Here is a 12809-nt window from a genome sequence, read left to right on the forward strand (position 1 = left end):
CCCTGGAAAGGCCTCAGACATGCACTTTCCTTTTGCACTTTGGATGGCGTGCTGGAACAGAAAGGGAATACAGGACTTGGCATTTTAGGTCAGGATACTTTCTGAGAGTGTTTTTCCACTTTGGATGAGGCTGGTACTTCAGTAAATATATCTACAGAAGAACTATTGCACATATGTATTCAAGGTCTAAGCTTTTAATAGCAGCAGTAAACCTTGGGAAGAACTGTTTTTACCTGTCTCCATGATGGGAGCATGCCATTTTTGCATAAGCTGTTCCGTGAAGCCAGCACACAGTGACTTCTCATTTCTCCTGTTTTCCTCATACCTAAATTATTTCTTGTTCTGTTGTGTCATCTTCTTTTTGTGCTTGCAGTGAACCTAGAACCTGCTTGAGCATGAAACAGTTCAATAAAAATATTTGAGTTTATTTTCTGTCTATCTAAGCAAGATAACAATTTTGAATACAGAAATTGTTGTTTCAATTTTTCCAAAAAAGAAAGTAGAAGTATGATGGTAGATATTTTATCATGGCTAGCACAGCACAGAGCAGTGCTTGCTAAAACATCCAGATCCTGGAAGCACTGAAACATGCTGAAATCCATCTTTCTTTGATAAAGTATGCTTAAATGACGTTATGCCCATGCTGTTTGCAGGAAGCATTGAACCAGGCTATTAAATCAGAGCCTCTAGAGAGAGAAACTGGAACGCCTAGTTTCCCTGATGGATCTTTCTTGCTGGGGCACTCCATGGACTGGTCACATAAAAGCTACTTGCGACATCGGTTGTTCTGAACGGCCTGAATGTGGCTAGTGGCCTCTGTGGGACAGGTGGGCAGAGCTGTATTTTTGTTTCCCAAATGAGACGGTATTTGTCTGGAGCCAAGGAATGCTGCCCTGCAAAAACGGCAGGATGCTGCAGATCACATGAACGTCATGTTAGAGGCAGCAGTTCCCAGGTCCTGGCTGCCACTGAATTGTGCCCCTGGTGGGAGCCGGGAACAGGGCTTCCTGCATGCGTGTCATGTAAAAAGTGATGCTGAGGACCTTGCTGAGTCTGATGAAAGCTTTTTGTTATGTGCTTAATTATACATTGACCATTAAGTGCATTGGCTGCATCTTACTTCTAAAACACACCTGTTGCTCCCATTAACTTTAATTAAACAGCAAGTGCACACACAGAGAGAGAAATACTGTATATGTTCCTGTTGATTAAAGTCAGGATACCTTTAGACTGGCAGTGACACTGTGGTTTGTCGTTGCTTTTCATTAACTAGGTCTTCATGATGAAAACATCACTTGAAACCATACAACTATGGATTAATAATACTTAATCACTTGCTTGCTGCTTTGTCCTTGGGGGGAAAAAAAAAGAAAGAAAAAGGCTGGCCTTCTGTTTTGTTCAGAGAAGGAAAAAATTGATTCTTGAGTTATTCTGACCCAGTCATATCACCCTAGTGCAAAAGCTGAATGTGCTGTATTAGTGAACTATTTCAAGCAGGATATACCTGTACCCAAAGATCAAGCCTGTGAAAGATAAGGACGTTCATCTTTGATCTTTGAATAGCTTGCTTCAGTTTTATGTTTACAGTCACCTCTCTCTTAACTGGGTATGTGCCTAATCTCTGCTTTACTACTGCGGCTGGTTAAGTATAGCAGTATGAATGAGCCACAGAAACATGGATGGGTTTGTATGGGAATAATTTAATTTTGTCCACAACTTGGAGCACTCGTTCTGATTGTGGTGAGCTCTGTCCTTCAGTCATGTGGACGTGCCAGGTTATGGGGATTTTTTTCTGTCATTGACTCTTGGGAAATGGAGCACTGCCAGTTGTTTGGGACTTGCTCTCTCTGACTGACTATACATCCAAGAAAACAAATTAACAGACAGGGAAACTATTCTTGGCATTACAGCACAGAATTCATGCCTGTATGCTGACATGTGCTTTGCTTTTTGCTCACAGATTTCAATTTCTTTTTTCTCTATATGTAAAGAAGTGTCTTTTTGCCTCTGTTTCCTCTCCCCTGATTTCAGATAGCCCTCAGAAAACTTACAGTTTGACCAATAACTTGTTCCATTTACCATTCACTTGTACAGTTGTTAAATACATCAGACTGCTTATTGTGCTAGTGCATAATAAAATAGCCATATATATGTATAACATACCTCCATAATTACATCCATTAAACTATACCCCATGTCACTTTTTACATGAATTAGTTGGCATTGGTTTTGGTATGAACTCATTCAGTAGCAGGGGAACTGATTGTTCATATCCTATATAGAAGAACAAATTATTTTTATGGAAATAAGAATACAATCCCGACAGGAAAATTTTGACAACGTAATTACAGAAGAGAAATAATAACAATATTCTGAGCAGCAAAGAGGTGTGTATGTGTGTGTATGCTCTCTGTGTAGGTAGCTAGAAAAAATTTGAAACTCCTCAATTTATTTAAAGAGACTTTACTCAAGTAGAGCTGCAAAATGTGACTAAATATCTATTCAATTAAACTATGATAAAGTAAATGTAAACATGTATTCAAGGACAGAAATAAACGAGTTGTGCCGTGAACAACAACCTGGTTCCTGACGAATGTGTGTTCCTTATCCCTTTGTCTCCTCTCCGTGCAGAATTTCCAGCTGCTCCTGTGCCTCTTGGGACTCCTTGTCCTGGCAAATGCCTGGACGTGCCGTGGCTAGTCTGGAACAAAGTGTGTGTGCTTTGGTCAGCCAGGGTGTGTGAGCAGCTGCCTGGCAGAGTATCTAGCACCTGAGGTCTGTGGCCTTTCCGCAAGTTGGGATGTATTCATGTCTCTGCCCTCTGCCCAGCTGTTGAGTCTCCCCAACCTTGTAGGACCTTTACATCTTTGAACTTCCACCCCTTCCTAATATGGTGAGAGTTGTGTTTGCAAAGGTTAAACTGAAATTCAAAGTCGTCATTTTTTCTGGAGTGTGAGGAGGAGAGGACTCTCAGCACAGGCTCAAAACAGAAAAGCAGGCTGTTTTCCTGAATCCACCTTAGGAGCTGTTTCACTTTAAGTGTTGCACTTCATCCTCTCTGGAGAATTGTGTAAAGAGCTGGTCCTTAAATTCTGCTCTCTGACCCAGTGAAGACAAAGGAAATACGTGTGTTAAAAGTGTGCATTGAAACTGGTTAGGCAAGGTTGTAAATTGTGAGCTCTTCACAGAGTCTGTGCCCTTCATAGCTTGCTTCACTCATACTGGAGAATATACAGTGCATAAAGGTAAAAGCAAATTGGTCTGGTTGGGCAAAATCACCAACAGAGAATTTCAGAAATAAAACTGCAAGCTCAGTAATGAGGCAATTCAAGTACTTTGCTAAATTAAAGATGGAGGTGGGAGAAAAGGTACTGAAATGCAGTACCATGCATTCTTTGGGATGCATGTGCTGCCATCTGTGTTATCATAAGTCAATGGCACAAACTCCCCACACATGTTTCCTATTACACGTGCAGTAGATAGTTCAGCCAGAACAGAAAAGGGTACCTTTTGATTCACTACCAATGGCACTTTAATAAAATAGAGGGAGAAATGTCTGCAGTCTCTAATAAGCAATATATCAACTAAGTGGTGTCAGCCTGTGTAGAGAGCTCCACAGCATGATTTATTATGTTAATTACAGTCATGTGGGCCTCATGCTCTTAAGTCTGAAACTGCTTACATTCTCAGCTTGATTTAAGAATACGCTTTGGCCAAGACTTAAAGTGCAGCTTATTATGATTAATAAAATATTTATTACATACTCCTTTTCTTTGTTTCAACTGCTTGTTGCCCCAGTTAGACTGCCTCATTCTGAAACAGTGATAAAAATTAGATTTCAGATGTTGAGGATCCTCATCTGTTTTTAATCTCTCTCTTCAGTGTTGTTCTTTTTTTCACATCCCTTTGTTCTGATTCTCCCTTCTCTCCCTCTCATCTTTATTTCCCTCCAATATTTCCCAACTCTGCTTCTCAGCTGCTGTCTGGAGTGAATCAAAAGCAGGCAAACTTTGTAGCCCTGGCTCATCCCTTCGAGACCTCTTGCATTGCTTTCTCAACTATGCTTATTAAAGTTAGCTCTTAAATGCAATGATGTTAAAACTGGTGGTAGGCTGTAGCTGAGAACACCCTAAGGCTCTGGTGGTGTGGGGTGGCATGTAAAGAGAAGACTAAACTGTAAGGGGATACATGTTTGTGTCCTGTTTCTCATTCTTCTTCCATGGGGCTTGCAACTGCAGACAGGCACAAAATTCCACTGCGCCAAATCTTCCAAAATACCATATAAATTTGTACCTGTGATTTTGTGCAAACCAGCCCACTAGTTAAATTGCTGGCTGAGCAATAGGTGCTTGCGAGATCTGTTTACACACGTAAATCTGATTTTCTCTATATAAGCACATAGAGGTGGAAACCTTATGGAAAATGTAGCTTCTTGTTTTTCTTATATAAGAAATGGGGTTTTGCTGTGAGAATTTGTATTTTTCCCCTAATGCTTCATTAATTTTTAAATTATAAGCTTAATTCAACAAAGGAGGTGTTTCTCAGATCTTTACAGTTTTTTCTCTTCGCATTTTGATTTTTTCTTCTTGCCTTTTCTCTTAGCAACTTCTGAATCAAGTCATTTTATACGTACAAATGTTATTCAGTTGTGCCCCTCTTCCACCTTCTAAACATGTAATGACTTACTCCAGGTGATTTCTATGTTTCTACATAAGCATATACTTAAATACAGGGATCCCAATCCAGAATGCACTTAAAATATGCTTTGTTGAATTGGAAACTTATTTGGGAGAAAAATAGATATTCTGCTGAGGATGTGTGTGCAACACTTTCTGGACTGGCCTCTTAGTGCATCGCTTCTGCCAGGCATCATCCAGCTTCCAGTTCTCAGCGTAGGTTAGACAGTCACTGATATACTCCTTTAATTCCGTCTGCCACAGATCATGAAGTAAATAACATGCTTTGAAAAGGCAACATTTCACTGTGTTGCTAAAAAGTCCTGAGTAAAAAAAGAATTCTATTTTCCAGAGTTAAAACCTGAAGAAAATAATTCGTAAAAAATGTCTCTTGTCTTTAGCCTTAAACTGAAATCAGTACTTCGAGTTTTCTAAGTGGAGTTAGCTGGAAATTGGTTGGAAATTATTAGAAGATTATATGGCTGAATACAAAGATGCATGCTCAACCTAAAGCTGACATTTGCTTCACATTGTGGGTAGTGTTTTGCCACTTATCAACTCCAGCAGCACTCCAATTTCACCAGTCTACCTGATGTTTTTAACCTGAGCTCTGAAAGAGGAGCAATTATGTGTTAGAAGTGAACATAGTTGAAGAAAATTTAGTCAGTTATTTTGAAAGAAAAAGGGTTTCACATTTTTTTTAAAAGTTTTCTAATGTTTTTAGGTTTCCAGTATAGAAAACTCCAAACATGGCTTGTATATCCTCCACCTTTATGAAGAGTTGGGTCCCTGGACCTCAGTCAATTATATAACAGTCCAAAGAATTTGTTTTTATAAAGCTCCTGTAAAGGTAATAGCTAGCATGGAAATAAGAGAAGGATGAGGCAGGGCAGGTAGACCTGGAGCTGGTTCCAGGCTTGGTTATAATCCAGGTCACTGACTTGGAACAACGCAGCTGAAATGGCAGACTCCAGTTCAGCTGTGAACTGAGAACATTTTGCCTGGAAATCACCTAAGTACCAGATATATGGGTTCTCCAGTGCTCTTGCAAAATATCTTCTCCTTCTGCTGTTCTCCATGCTGTGCCCCGGGGAGCAGCTGTAGTGTCCTGCTGTGAAGTGCTGCAGTATTTGGGCAAGCCTGGGAGAGCTGGAGTTGGTATATTTGTTCCTGCCAAATGGAGGTGGGTTCATGAGTAAACATGAACCGAGTAGCCCCACTGTCAGGATACAAAGGAAATACATCCCATTTTTCATTGCAGCAATTCACACTAGTGCATCACAGAACAGCTTCAAAAGGAGATAGGACACTATATGGTCTCATACCCCAGAAATACCACTGTAAGTGTTCAGTGGAAGAAGTGAAATGTGAGGTAAAACTAGCACGCAACACCTCCTTTCCACTAGCTCTGAGAAAACCAAAACCAGACAACTAGATGAAGTGGAGATCATACTTGAACAAATGAAAACATTTTTGATTTAGAAAATGCATTTTTAGAACCTTTGTGTTGAAATAGCTTAGATTCCATGTCACATACAGTCAGGTGGAGAAGGGAGCCTTGTACAAATCAAAGTCCCCAGAGTGCTGCTGTTTTGCACCATTCATTAGTGATTGCTAGTATCCACTGTGTAAAAGGTTGATCCAGTCAGTCATAGGAGGACATAAATTCCTAATCCTTGTCATGGCTACAAATTTTCTGTCATCTGAGGATCATGCAGTAGTCCCATTAATATCGATGTGACTTTTACTGTTGATTTTGCCAGCAGCCACATTGCACCTCGTATCTTTTCAGGCTGTTGTGGTGAGAAAGTAGTGAAAGTGAACGCAAACTGAAAACCAGCACTAGTGTATGAGCGAGCATTTATTTATCAAACCATTCTGTACCTTGCAAAAAATATACAGACAACTAAAGTTTATTTTAGTGACTCTTACTTCATGGAGATAGCAATGTATGAATATTCCCATGCTCATTTGCTTGGAATCTGTGTCCTTTTTTCTTTGACGGAATCTAAAGCTTTTTAATTTTAGAATCATAAAATATTTCATTGATAATTTTGTTGGAGGAGGTTAACTGAATAGAAGCGCTTTTTTTTTTGCCAGAAAACATAACGTCTTTCATAAATGGATTTTAATTAAGAAATTTCTATCATACTACAGATTTTACATGATAATGACAGCCTTTTCTGAAAATGTTAAACTATATCGGGTTTTACTTAATGTAGTGGAAGTAGGGAGCTTTAATTGTTAAACAGAATTTAGTAGCAACATGAGATAGGTAGGGCAGGAATTCAAGAAACAGTGCAGGAGCACTTTCTTCTGCTTCAGTAATCTGCAGCTAACAAGTTAATCCTTTGATCCTGCAGATCTCAGAAGCTGTTAGATGTCAAAACCTGATGAAAGTCTCCAGGCAGTCACAGGGTTTTACCCCCTCTTTTGACTCTGACTCACCAAGCCTAAGCTTAAATAAGTATGATTATTATGGCACAGGAAGCACACTTTATTTGGCCTTAGGACTTCCTAAAGTTTTGACTTAAGCCTTTGACTACTGCGTGTGTGTACGAGTTGCCCCAAGGAAGCTAGTCCGTACCAGACAGTAAAAGTGCCAAAAATATCATTCTCCAAGTGTTTAGCACTCCTTGTCTCTTAATCTCAGGGTGTTTCTGCGAATGCTCAGAGGCAGTTCTGCCAGGGAGACCTCCTGCTCTTACCCTCACTCTTGCTTTTCAGCGGTGAGATGGGAGAATGGCTTTCGCTTGGTTATTCCTGTGATACAGTGAAAACCAGCTGTCAGCTTTCTAAACTTTGCATGCAGAAAGAGGACTGATATGCAGGGATGCCATGGCAGGACAGTGGCATTCAGCTGCTCCTGACAGGGCAGCTGTGGCACTGCTTCCAGGAGGGCACATTTTGTCAGAGGGTCCCCCAGCCTTTCCCCCCCATGACTTGATCAAATCTCCCTTACGCAACAGCTTGACCTCTGCCCACTGCAGTTGTTGCCTTGAGAATGTCGTTTGCCTGCAGATACCTTCTTGAAACAGGAGGGTACAGGAGAAAAGAAAGGTAGGAGCAGGCTGTGGTTTACATTAACTGTTTTAGTGGGCTGCATATGGCCGTGGCCCATAGGTTGGATATTGCTGCTTTTCAATAATTGCAGAGCAGGGACAAGAGCCAACCTGCAAAGTGCAGGGGCATGGATAGAGAGCACTTAGCTCCAGCGTGGAGATATGTGGTGCCTTGTGTGTGGTTAACTAGGCTCTTTCACCTGAATGAAAGCATTTTGGTGGAAGCAGGTCTGCTGCAAAAGCATTTTCCTAGTCAGAATACAAATGGGGCAGACAAGACTTCGGCTGGTGGTGTGATTACCACCCAAAAACCCACCTTACTTTTAATGTGTTTCTTCTGAGATCTCGCTGCCTACTTTAAGCAAAGTTTAAGACTGTTTGCAATAATAGCTCAGGTTCATGACTCCCACTAATATTACAAACCCTCTCTGAACATTAACAATCTGCATATGTCTGCCATGAAAGCAAGTGCCTTTTGCCCTGCCATACATAATTACACAGGCTATGTCCTTTTCAGGGAGCCTGAGTGTGTGTATGTGTGCGAGCTGAAATAAAAACAACCCTGAGTTTGATAACTCCACTGATAATGTTAAGCCTTGGCTGCGTTAAGATCAGATTATGAAAAGATCAGAAGACAGCTGTTGCTCTGTGGGAGGGATCATCTCATGGTTGCGGCTAGGCTGGGACACTTGGCTTCCACTAGGTTGTCTGTTTAATCTCTGCCAGGTCACTTTATCTCTTTGGCTACATTTAAACTGGGACATCTAAACTACTTGGCACTTTTTCAAACTCTTAGTTGGGAGTTTACCCAAGATGCCACAATAGGGTGGGTTTTGCTGGCTTTTTCTGCCACGTTCTGGTTTTCTTGGAAATGAAACTCCGATGTGGGATCAGATAGGGAACCCAAGAGCTCCAACCAGGTCCTTTGTGCAGTGATGCAGCTGGGAGGGGCAGGACCTCAGGAGATGCGTCTCCAGGTCAATTTATTTTTTATATTTCTGCTCCTAGTCTGTAAAACAGGGGTTAACAGCACTACCAACTCCAAAGGTTGCGTTACGACAAGGAGAAAGCATTAAGGATAGCTTGCCTTGGTAGATCAATGATGACAATAATCTTTGGTTGGTTGGTTCAGACCATTTTACTAGCCAAGACAAATTAGACCATAACATGAGAGTATCTGTCTTTCTAGAGCCTAACAACAGACACCTACAGAAGACTATAAGAAAGGTGCAAGCATATATGACACCTCCCCACTCTCCTGTCCTCCAGCAATTTGCAGTTCAGGGCCTTCCTGATGCAGAGGTGTTCTCTTGGATTGAGGAGCGCTTTGGGTTTTTTTTTTTCTGTGCTTTTACCCAGTTTTGGAACCCATGCACACTGAAGAGTTGATGATCCCATGAGCATTAGAGGCCCAAGAGCAAACAGGTTTATGCTTACAGTGGTCAAGGAACTAATATAGATCCCCACCTGTGTTTTCAGTAGTTTCCAGCAGGACCACAGAGAATTAAAAAAAAAAAGTAAGCCCTGGCTTTTGGTCTCTACTCAGCAAGGTGCAGCAAAGTGAGACCAAGCAAACATCTAGTAACTGTTACACTGGAAACACTCCTGCTTCAGGACAAGAACATTCACTTTCAAAACCCAGACCCAGAGATGACGTCTTGTACCTCAACAGTTCTCCCAGCTTGTCAGATCCTTACCATAACATAGACATTTTAAAAAATTCAGTGTGATGGCAGTTGAGATGCCTTTTAGTCTTGAGTTCTTAATGATTGAATTACTTTTATATAGCCTTTCTTTATCTGTCAGACTGGGTGGATTTGTAAGGAACAAAATGACGTTACACCAGCCTCATGTTCTCTGACAAGGTCACAAGGCCACGTGGCTAGAGCAGGAGCAATCAATGCCCAGTATCCACACTGTGGTAAGGTCTTTGATTCTGTTTCTACTTATTTCCTGTAGGCAAAATAGAGATGCGTAGAGTAGGTGGGTTTGTTCTAAGTATTTTACAAGGGCCATTTGCAGACTGCACCCAGAGAATAATTTTTGTGGTCTCCTTCTCCTGTCAAAGGTTGTATGGAACGGGTGCAAGGTGCGCCTGGTCTTGGGCACTGTTTCATTAGTGATCCAAATGGCATAACTGTACTAGGTCTGGCTGGGATGGAGTTAACTTTCTTTGTAGCCACCCATACCCTGCTGTGGTTTGGATTTGTGACTAAAACACTGTTAATGACACACCAGTGTTTTGGCTGTTGATGAGCCAGACTTGCACAGTTTCAAGGCTTTCTCTTTTTCCCACTCTGGCCCCCCAGCAGCTAGACCTAGGGTGGGCAAGAGGTTGAGAGGGGACACGACAAGGACAGCTGACCCAGACTAACCAAGGGGATATTCCCTGCCCTATGATATCATGCTCAGCAATAAACACTGAAGGGAGGGTTTTACTGGGGGAGATGGGCATTGCTCAGAGACTGTCTGGGAATTGGTCTACTTGTGGGAGGTGGTGAGGCCTTTGCATCAGCTGTCGGTTGGGTTTCTTTTTCCTCTTTCCTTCAGTTATTATCACTGTCTTTGTCTTGACTCACAGGTTTTCTCGCTTTTGCTCTTCCTATTCTCTTCCCTGTCCCTCTGGGGTGGGGAGTGAGCAAGTGGCTGTGAGGTGCTTAGGTGCTGACCAGGGTCAACCACCACAATAACAGAGAATAAGATTATAAAATTAGCAGAAAACACAAAGTTTGGCAATATTAAAAGCGTGCCTGGATACAATTTATGTCTCCATGGTAGTTGAAATGGATTATATGGTTTCTTTCAGCACTATGAAATCTCCTTGGTTAAATGAAGAAGTAAGACTTTAATGACCTGAAGAGTTATGTCTCCTTCCTCAGCCATCCTAGGCTATAAAGAGCTGTCTTAGTTAAGATAGGCTCAGCTGCATTGTCTGCTTTTGCTGTGGATGAAGAGCATACACAGATGATGACAGTGGCTCAGCTGACATCTGATGACTTTGGCTGTCTCGGGCTCTGTTGGGTCTCACTGCCTCCCTGCCTCCCTGCATTCATCCCATGCTATGAGATATCCCTGATATTTGAGTGGTCTCATAGGAAGAGAATAATCAACTACCACTGCAGACTGGATTCACAGTCGAAATTGACGTAGCTCTCCTGATGTGGCTGGATGACAATCTGACCCATTATCTTTAACATTTCCCACCTGCCTTGTGGAGTAACACACCAGAGCACTGCAGGAACACAGTGTTTCTGGGGTACTGTTTTGCGCATGCAACTTCAGGGGATCTTTAATTCAGCATGGATTTTATAACTGTTAGCTGCAGATATGGCAATTTCCTTTGCAGATTAAGGAAAGATGCCATAACATAAATGACTGACTGGGTGTCACTGCTGTGTTGTGACAGGCTATCCTCTAAGAAGTAGTGATTGATGACATGCATAAAACCGAGCCATTATATGTGCTGTTTATATTGAAACAGTACTTAAAATGTGGGCTGTCAGTCAAAGCACTGATTACTTACACAGTGCTATAATAAGTGGTGATGGGTGCCGTGAACAAGGTACCAGAGTAAATGTTTGTTTCAGCGCTTCAAACAGTGTTGTCTCTTTATTTCCAGCCTGCATCTAGCCGTAATAAAAGGATCTATCCTATACATTGCCTAAAGCATGAGACTTCACTGCAGGCTGCTAGGAACTCTTTGATACTGACATCAATATTAAAACCAGTTTCTGAAACAGGCTGGTGACCTTTGCTTTTTCCCCTTGAGCACAGTTAGAGCAAACTTCAGTGCTCTGTGGCAGCATTTTTCATGGCTGCAGAAGCCTACAAAGGCCTCAGCTGCAGAACCCCGCTTCTCTGTGCTTTGCAGAGGGTTTGAGGACCCCTCTCAATAGGTTTCAGAGTGCTGTGAATGCTTTGCAGTGAAGACACAGGGCCTGATCCCAGGGGATATAAACTCAGCCCTGTTTCTGGCCCGCTGGCAAGTCCTGGGGCAAGTCACTCCCAGTGCCTCTGTCTGCAGCTGTGCTATGGAGGTGACGGGATGAACTCTCTTCAGAGTCACTCTGTAGATGTGTGGAAGGGGAAGCTGCCCAGCTGTGCACTGACATTTCTGCACTGCATGAAACATTGCACGTGGGCTAGCAAAAGGGATAGGGCCACCTTCCTTTCCCTGCTGCCTCCCCTCTTAACAGCCTTGCAGGGCAGAGTGGGCATGAGGAGCACTGCTGCAAAGCATGGGTGTGCTACATGGCCTGACATGAGCTTGGCCTGAATGACAGAGAGGCAGTGGGAACTTCACCTGGTCTCATACCACTTTGTGGTGTGTATGTTGGGTGGGAAACACCTGGTGAGTGTTACTATGGCACTGCTGAAAGGACACCAAAATGTACCGTTTTTGCAATGAGATAGAACAAAAAAGAACTTGCTTTTTTCCCCTCTTCTGCTTATTAAGTGGAAGAGAGAAAAAAGAATGTTCCATTCACAATTACAGAGAATAGTCAAATAATTGAATTTTTCCTTCTTTGCATTTGCTGTTCATTTTCTAAAACCATGAAGGTTTGTCACATTCATAATGACAGTTCCACCTATGTGCTTGTAAGCTGCATCCTTGTACAGACAGATAGTTTGCATATGCCAAGGAAACAGTCCTTAAGTACACAATCACTTACATGTAAAAAGCTTTGCCTTTTTATGCTTATCTTATGATCAGCCTGAAAGTCATTTGTCAGTAACAACCATCGTAGAGGTAGCATCTGATTGTAAGGACCTTTGAGTATAGCCTTATAGAGCAATATAAAGTTGTTTCCAGAATTTGATTTTTCTGCAAAATGATAAGAAATGGTCACAATTGTTCTTCCACTGTCAAGGTACAGCTTGATTATGTAGCCAGACTGTATAATCGTGATTTTCCTCCATATCTTCTGATGTGAACATATTAACTGTGTTTTTTTCTTGTACATTTGTAAATTACATATTGCTCTGTAGTACTTCTACCTGCCAACTCCTTTGTTAGGATGTGCTGCATTATTTTGTACTGTACATTTACGTCTATATTTATTTTGCTCTT

The 12809-nt window shown here is 41.8% G+C and overlaps 1 protein-coding gene across 2 annotated transcripts in view; it reads left to right on the forward strand.

Annotated features, from left to right (window-relative positions):
- The window catches only part of KIAA1958 (KIAA1958 ortholog), a 65473-nt gene that overhangs the window by 41736 nt on the left and 10928 nt on the right, over window positions 1-12809 (forward strand). The gene's annotated exons all lie outside the window — the stretch shown is intronic.

The sequence above is a fragment of the Ciconia boyciana genome, chromosome 4 (assembly GCF_034638445.1).
Source record: "Ciconia boyciana chromosome 4, ASM3463844v1, whole genome shotgun sequence".
NCBI classification, from domain to species: domain Eukaryota; kingdom Metazoa; phylum Chordata; class Aves; order Ciconiiformes; family Ciconiidae; genus Ciconia; species Ciconia boyciana.